Here is a 9,288-nt window from a genome sequence, read left to right as displayed (position 1 = left end):
TTTTCTCCAGGTACTACTAGTAGGGCGCTTAGGCACCTGTCTAAGTCTTGGGGTCTTTTCCTACTAGTGGGTTCGTTAATGTTATTAGGTATCCAGATGTGTTCCTTGTTATTTGAAAGCAGCGGCGATCCTTACTCACACGTTGTGCTTAGTGCTTTTGTGGTGCTTGGTGCGAAAACATACTTTTCTCTTTTCTTGTTGTGCAGGTTTAGTAGAGCACAAAAGTGAAATGCCAATGTAGAAAGCATTTAATGCAAACTCCACCTTGTTTCTACCCACGTTCTTAGCCTAACTTGAGTTTTCAACTTGGTTCCCGGCTATCCTACGATCTTTCCGCACCCCAAGTTCGATTAGTCTCTGTGGTCCTAATGGTCAAACTGGGTCTTGGGGGCGTTCAGGGTTGCGTCCTGGTGTCAGGTTTGTGGCAAGGTCAGCAAAAGATCCTTATCTTTTTGTTCTGGAAAAATGGTCCGATTCTGGGAATCGGATAGGGCTAGTCCAACTTTGGGAGTCGGACGGTCCGATTCTGGCAATCGGACTAGTCTAGTCTGACTCTAACAGTCGGACGGGGTTGGTCCGATTCTGGAAATCGTCCGACCTTGGTGGTCCGATTCTGGGAATCCGACCAGGAGGGTGGTCCTACTTTTGAAGTGGTCCGACTATGGACTCCGAGCCCAGCCCTAATGGTCCAACTACAATGGTCCGATTCTAAGGGCAGTCCGAGTGCCACATGGCACGTCCGATCGGGTTGGTCTGATTTTGGTAATCGGACTAGTCTGGTCCGACTCTCTCTCAGTCGGATGGTCTGATCCTGGGAGTTGGACGGTTCGACTCTAGAACTCGGGTAGTCCGATTCTGGGGATCGAACCACTTCAGATTGGTCCGACTGCGTTGGCGGCGGGCACGATTTCGGTGCGTTTGAATCCTTCCTAATGCTTGCTGCACTCAATCACCATAAACTTCCCATAACCGATTAGAGCGCCAATGGAACACACTGGACTCACCTGAAGCAGCACGAATCGAATGCGCCTAGAATCGGGGTCGCGTTTCCTCGTCCTGTGAACCAGAAACTCTCTCTCTCTCTCTCTCTCTCTCTCTCTCACAGGGCCAACTAAAGAAATGAGGTCTGTCTTGGCTTCCCAAACCTCTTAAGGTCCTTTCCCAGCACTGCAGAACCTTACAGCCAGTTTCCTGTCCCCATTTCACCCAAAAACTTGAATCTGGGCCCCTGATTTCCTGTTTCCAGCAGCAACCAGAACCCCTGTTTTCTCTTTTCCTATCCTAATCTAACCTTAATCTAGTGCAGGAAATATGAAAAACAGAAATGCAGAATAATAATCCTAATCTAATGCTTGCAACAAACCCAAATACTTACTTGTTCCATGGATTAAAACCTCCTAAATCTCCTAGTTATCTCGAGCACTAGTTCAGGCTGCAAACCCTACTTCCATACTCGATCTGATGCGCGTGGCGCTCAAGGCTCGATTTCGTCTGTCCCGGCAACGGAACCAAAATGTAGGGGAGCTTCAAGCTCTACCCCGAGACCTACGGACCACTTATTGCTCAAGTTTTCGAACCGAGCAGCCATGGCTACCTCTCACATAGCCGAAGCGCAATGCCTACCTTACGGGTGTAGTGAGCTTACCTTGATGCTCGATCCAGTACCCTCCTCTTTCTTGCACACTGGTAGCTCCACGATCCTTGAGGCAAGCTCAAGCAACCTCAATCCCTCTCCCATGAGCTTCATCCTCCATAGCCACGCGCGAGACAAGAGAAGAGAAGAGAGGAGGAGAAGATGAAGAGAGAAGATGGAGAGCTTCTTCTCCAAGATCCCTCACTCTCACACAATCATTCCCTCACACTCTCTCACATTCTCTCAATCCCTCTCTCAAGCACAAACAAGAAGGCAAGAAATAAGAGAAGAAGAAGAAGCTTTTGCCACACACAAGAATGAGCTTCTCATTCACTTTTCAACTTTATATACATGCCCTAATTTCCATGGGCGGTCATCCCCCTTTTTTACATGGCCGCCCATTAGCCTAGGCCCCTTTTCTCATTGTCCTTCTATCTTCCTAGCTTCCTTTCCACCGCCTGTCTACATTTACAAATTGCACGGCGCTCTTTTACAAGATTTTAGGGTGCGCCTTTTTATTTTAAAATGCGCATTTCCCCTTTTGCATTTGCCTTGGACTTTTAAGGTTGGCCTTGCGCTTTTGGTCTTTTTTCCTCTTCTTTCTTTAGTCGGGCTACCTTTTTTCCGCCTTTGCCCTGCGTCTTTTCCACTTTCTTTTGCTTTCTTCGTGTTGGGGTTAACAAGGGGGTGGAGGATGAGGATGGCTTATAGCATGTGAATGAGACAACCATGTGCAATCTAGGAGGTGAAGAGTCTAGAATACAAGAATACTTTGAGAATGAAGTAGACTCCTCTTTTTGTGGGGGCCTATGCATAGACCTTCCAATATATGCCGGGCTATGCCAATAGCTTATCGTAGAACAATAGGATGAATTGTACATTAGTTTGTTTGTCAAGCTCACTAACTATTCATTTTTATTGATATTTTATTATATATTTCTTATGTAACATCCTCCTTTGTAAATATATATTATCATGCATCGTATTTACCTTTATATTGATTGCACTAGTATATCTAATTTGGAAGTGAAGCTATGTCTGCCTCTTCTTGAAACCCTGCTATTAACTTGTGAATGGGCTGAGAATACCTGAGAATAGGATATTGTATCTCATGTGCATGGTCTGATTGTGCTCTAGGGGACCAAGCTCTGATACCACTTGAAGGGGATGCAATGGCAGTGAAGAAGGAGAAGAGGAAGACGCAGAGAGAAGAGCACACACAATGTAGGTGCTGTCAAGAATGATATATGACAACCTTATTGCACTATCTCATATATATATGAATAAAGAATATGGGCGGTCACTATACACAGGCAGGCCCAAGGGCCTTTTACCCCAACAATAGTGTAATCATGTATAAGGAAAGGCTAGTTGCGAAAGGCTATGCACAAAATTATGAGATTGATTTTTGAGGAGACATTTTCTCCAATGTCAAAGATAGCAATGGTAAGAGCTATCAATACAATGGCTATATCAAAAGGTTGGGTTTTGCATCAAATGGATGTAAATAATGAATTCTTGCATTGTGAGTTATAAGAAGTGTACGTGGTGCAGTCATAGGGTTATGAGAATATGGTTTACCCTAATTACTTTTGTAGACTATGCCTTGGATAGGTTAAAATTACTTTTGTAGACTATGCCTTGGATAGGTTAAAATATGGTTCACCCTAATTACTTTTGTAGACTATGCCTTGGATAGGTTAAAATAAGCACCATGAACATGGCATGGCAAAATAGCACAGTATCTTGTGTTTATTGGTTTCCATGTTGGAAATATAGATCACTTACTTTATGGCCATCAAAATGATAGGGGTATTGTTGTGATTACCTTCTATGAGAATGATTTGATGCAAAACTGTCATATATTTGTAAAAAGATATTTTTACTTCATTGTTATTTTTTACAATGGACTATTTTGCAATAAAACTCTATCTTAAAGTTTAGTATGTTTCACATTACCCTTATAAGTTTATCATCATTGAGATAAATAAGCTGAACCAATCTTTTGGCATTTACAATTACTCTCCGACCACAAGAGTAACTATCATCTTGATGAGGACACTATAATCAACAAGAGTAACTTGTTTATGGTAGTTTTTAGAATAAATTTTCTTTGTATGTTCCAACCATATTGATCAAGAACTTACCGCAAGTTGTCTATATTGCATTGTTGCAAGTAAGTTAGAAGGCATGGGAGGCCTTTTCTCTAGCACTTCAATCAATCTTTTGCAAACTCTGTACCAAAAAGGCAATAAAATTTAGAGTTATTACAAAAGAAAGATCAAAATATTTAGATTACTTGCAACAAATAGATCAAAATATCAAGGAGACCCTAGATAAAATAACTTACAAATTGGCATTTCCATGGCTTTCTTTTATAGAATTGATGAGGAAACATTGCCTCTCCACATAGTCTATTCCAATTAGGCTCCAATGAGAACTAAAAACAAAAATATTTCAATAATCTAGCAAAACAAGATCTCATTAAATCTTAAAAAATATCAAATTACTTACTTTTCATTGTATGGAATTAGAAGAAGCTCCAAAGATTCAAAGTCAATTGAATTGAACCAATGGTCGAAAGCACTTGCATCAAGCTCACTCCTCATATAGTATGAGATGGATGGATCAAGAACCTCAATCTTTTGTTGTATATCGAAGGGGAGCTCATGCATTACACACCTAGCAAATGAATGGAGATAGTAAGCATCAACATGAAAGTCTATTGCTATAAAAATATGGTGAGTTTAAACAAATTTTGGTAAACTATACCTCATCGCAACAAGAAGAATCGAGTCATTTACTTCTCTCACTTTGTTTTGGAGAGTTTGAACATAATCAAAGTCCAAAAATATCATATCAAATCTCTTGTTAATATCAGCATATGTGAAAAGCAAGAAACATTGAAGCCCTTAGGGTCAGCCCTTTCAAGAAGGGTAGATAACTTCTCTTCAAAAGATGGGAGATTTTCTACTTCCTTTTCTTCTTCCTTCTTTCTTTTAAATTCCCTTCATTGATCTCCCTACTCTAGTGTGGCCTTTTCCTCTTTCTCATGCTGTCTTGTGTCCTTTTCATGCGTAACATCTTCAACCTTCAGACCAATATCATTTTTCTTCTTTCTGTATGGAGGCACATTTAAACCATTGAAAGCCTTAACATCAAAAAGAGGGACCGGCTCAAGGACCTTTGAAAACATGTATCTCAATCTCCTGAGAATAATCATGTCTTTATCCATAAGCGTAAGCCTATGTGCATGAGCCGCACATATATAAGAATCTTGGAAAAACTCAATCAAAAAATCTTATGTAGCCTCCTGAATACAGTTAAGACCTTCCCTAGTCCATCTAAAACTTTGTAGACTATGCTTGTCAGATTTCTTTGACAAGCCTCTCAAAAGATAGCTTTGGAATTGCACTATTCAGAGCCTTCAGTGCACTTCTAATCTCCTTAAGGAACCTCACATGTTGTGAGAACCTTCTTCTTGGCTTTGATTTCCTTAAAAGTTTGGAAGGCATGGAGGGCTGATGTATCTTTGAAGCAAGATCTCTAGGATCAGCTTTCTGCTTCCTTGCAGTGGCCTTAGTTCTAGCAATCTAGAACATCCAAAAAAACAAATAATACTAACAAATTAGGAAAGATCTCCTAATCTCTCATATCAATATATCTTCAATCACAAAGCAACAAGAAAACGGTAATCACAAAGTCCAAATACAATCTCAATAAAATGGTACGAAGATGTATGAAACGCGAGTAGGCCTTTGAAGACAGAGAGAACTCGACATCATATCTCGTTTCACATGGCACAAGGGGAACAATGCAGGCTCAAAATAGATGAAATGGGATATGGCCTTGCTAAAAAAAAAGAACATAACACCATTTGTGTTTCATACGTCACATGACAAACATGGTAGTCCTTGTCATGTTCAACTCATCTACCATTGCGTATCATATTTACTACATAGTCGAAATTTATCCTTAACTCAATCTAACATGAGATATTGTTTGGCTATGTAATCTTACCCATTAGTATACAATGAAACAAACTTGATTTATGAAGGTGAGCTGGATCTTTTGCTTGGTATGGAATTTACAATTTTGTTGATTGAGAAGCAACGGTATAGTGTTAAGGAGGTGGAGTAGTTCATGAAGTCACTCCCCACTTTTAGAGAAAGCTATCCATGCCCTAGGGTTGTCCATTAATACATGCTAATGATCCTACCTATCACATGTATATGGCTATTTAAGAGGCATGACATTAATGAAGAATGAAGACTTCTATTGTCATTGCATTTAGAGCCATTGGAACATCCTTGCCTCCGATTATCCTCAACGTCTCCTCCATTGCAACTCAAACCCTAGCTTGCATAGCCATTGCCAATTATGGGATCTACCTCCCTATTCTTATTCACAGCTCTTAAAAGGCATATCCATAGCCATTTAGGGGATCTACCTCCCTTTTCTCATTCATAGATTTCAATAGGCACATTCTATGCTTTCAATGTACTACATAGTCGAAATTTATCCTTCAAACTTCTATAACCTGCATCAAGTTAAACGCATGAAACGCGAGTATGGCTTTAATGGACATAAGAAACCTAGCACCCACGTTACAATAGAAACGTGTAGGCCTTAGTTGTATGAAACACGAGGAGGTATCATGTGGACAAGAGAAACCTAGCACCCATCGCATTTCATACGTTTGGCATTTTTGGGGATGATTTAGGAGATTTAGTAGGAGTGTTCAAGTGATCCAAAACTTTCTCATATTTTAGAAAAAAACATATATTCTTGAGTGCTGAGAGCATATGCTCTCGATGAAACCTTCTTTGGTAGCCTTGTGCGGAAGAATAATTTTGTACTGCGATCAAATTAGCATTGTGTTGGTGTGGTTGAGCATAGAGAGGGTTTTGTCTTTGGAAAAACTCTTTTGCGGTTTAGAAATTATATTTATAACGATGTTGGTTTACACGTGTGGCTGCTATAATGCGTAGTTAATTTCACACGTGCGGTTGAATACTATTTTGTCTGGGAAGTTATGCCACGTGTCACTTACTTTTTTGGCATGATAGTGCTTTTATAACTCCGATTTTAAAGTTTTTTCCTTTTTCTTTTTCATTTAAAGAGGACGTACTCCGAATTAATGCAGCATACTTTTTGATCAAATGTGCGGTGACCATTGGTATATATATATGAACACTTAGGTTCGGATCTTGGTTACTATTTCTCTCACATATCTTGTCTTGTCTTCGACTAGTTGTTTATCTTGTAAGCATCACAAGCCAAACTAAGCATATGCTTACAAGAAACCATTTATTCTCATGATCAAGGCCTGCAAATATGAGGTATCACACTTTTCTTAATATTTTTCTCTTCAATCTTGAATTTTGAGGCATTGAAGATATTAGTTGGTTTAAAAGGAGAAAGATACATCAGGGACTTAGAAATTCTATATTGGTTTTACTTTGTTTTTCTAGCAATATTGGTCTAGTAAACATGTAAAAAGATTGGGTTTTGATGATCTCGAGGCATTGTTTTATTCAAATTTTTTGGATGTATAAAACGTGAATTCGTTAAGTTTTTTTATAAGTTACATGTGAAACACGATTTTGTGAACTGTGAGGTAGTCTGAATCATTGTTTTCACATTTCATGAGTCGAAAATATTAAACAAAGTTTGATCGATGAGACTTGGAATTTCATGCTTTCTCTACTGCATCATCTTGGTCTGGTAAACATGTAAAATGATGGGGTTTTGATGTTGTTGAGGTATGGTTTTGTTCAAATTCTCTGGATGTATAAAATGCAAATTCGTCAAGTTTTTTTATAAGTGACTTGTGAAATGCGATTTTGTGAACTATGAGGCAGTCTGAATCATTGTTTTCGCGTTTTATGAGTCAAAAATATTAAACAAAGTTTGATCAATGAGACTTGGAATTGCATGCTCTCTGCTGCATAAAGTTTTAATTAATTTCTTTCATCTTGTTTTTCTTTAATTTTCTTAGCAATCTTTCTTTAGTCTATTGAATATGAGAAAATGTAGATTTGTATATTATGACCCTTATTTTTGTTTTTTGGATTTTCTTTTATGAGTAATTAGGATGACTAAAATGAAGTTTTCATTAGAGGGAATGGAGGAGGAGGATCTGGAGGTCACCTGCGATGAAAGGTTGTTTCATTTTCTTCATGCAACTAGAAATTCATCTAGATTTATTGAGATATATGCTCAATTCTTCCTTTGATTTGCAAGAGCTTTTGAAGTATCTTGAAGTTAAACTGAAGGATTTTAAGGTGTTTTATGGTAGACATGTGGAAGGCCTAGAGATTGAGGAATTTGTCCATTATAGCGATGTAATGGAATCTTCGAATGCTGCTATAACAAATTTGCAAACAAGGTTTAGCCTTATTGATGAAGAATTCTAGAAGTGGAAAACGGATTGCCCTTTCCATCAGAATCAACAACAATGTCTTCTTGTACAGAAGGATGTTGGATTTCTTGTATATCTTCAATATATGGATAGTTGTTCTTCAAATACAATACAAGAGAAGAAGATGGAGGATATTGCATGCAAAGACAGAGAAGTTGAAGAGAAGGATGAAATGTTTTAGGAGAATATTGAGAACGAGCTAGTGTAGGGATTTGATGTTGCTTTGTTTAAAAGTGAGAACATTACAAAAGTGGAAGAAAATGAGATAGAGTTGAGTGTAGAGATTGAAATGGGTCCTCTTGAATGTGTCCCAGCATTTCCCAGTTATCTCATCAACAAAAAGAGATATGTATTGTTAAATGATATTCAACACCTTTTTTATCTTAGAGAAGATTACTACTTGGTAATCCTTGCTACATGGGGTCAAAATGATAAGAATTTTATAGATTATAAAGAGAAATTGCTAGCAACTCTTGATGTTGAGGGAGAGAATTTTCAAGAAAATTCTGTAGCTTTGCATTCTTGTATTAATCAGATCGTGGAATATGAAAAGGGGGGATACCTTTAAAGGAAGAGTACTTACAAATTCAACAGAGACTTGGTATTGATAACATGGGGTATGAAGAGAAATTGAAGTCTCCATTAGAGGAGAAATCGAAAAGTTTAATAAATCTATATAATGATAGTCTTCTTGAAGAAGATGAAAACCCTAAGGTATGAAAGATAATTCTAAGATATCCATTGTGATTTATATTAGAGTGTGTTATGCATTATACACAAATATTTTTGGATATTTATCTATTGACATCTTATACTATTGTGGTTTATTGTGCAGATAGAAATTGAAGATGCAGACAACTTTCTTGAAAGAGCCAAGGGCTCAAGGCTGTTGAGATGACAAGCTCAACACATGTGGACATTAATGATGGACCACCTGGCTAGATGGGTCCACATGTCTACACTTAGCACGTTGGTGGTCATTATGACTCTCATATGGCCCCTGACTCATTACTTATTATATTTAGGTTGTTACACCTATTTACAACTGGCATAGTTATAGCACCAGTCGACTAGTGTAGTCGGTTATGCATTGTTTGACTTAGTAGGCCATTTTCCTTTATGTTGTATCTAATCTATACTTTGTGTACATTGTAAAGTGTGTCGAAGAAGAAGAATAAACCAGCAAGAAAACGTTTTGGCCTCCATCTCTTCTTGTCTCTTGAGTGAGCTT

This window comes from Lygodium microphyllum, chromosome 11 (genome assembly GCF_053477565.2).
Source record: "Lygodium microphyllum isolate KBCC chromosome 11, Lygodium_microphyllum_v1.1.10, whole genome shotgun sequence".
Classification (NCBI taxonomy): domain Eukaryota; kingdom Viridiplantae; phylum Streptophyta; class Polypodiopsida; order Schizaeales; family Lygodiaceae; genus Lygodium; species Lygodium microphyllum.
This window is presented reverse-complemented; position numbering follows the sequence as displayed.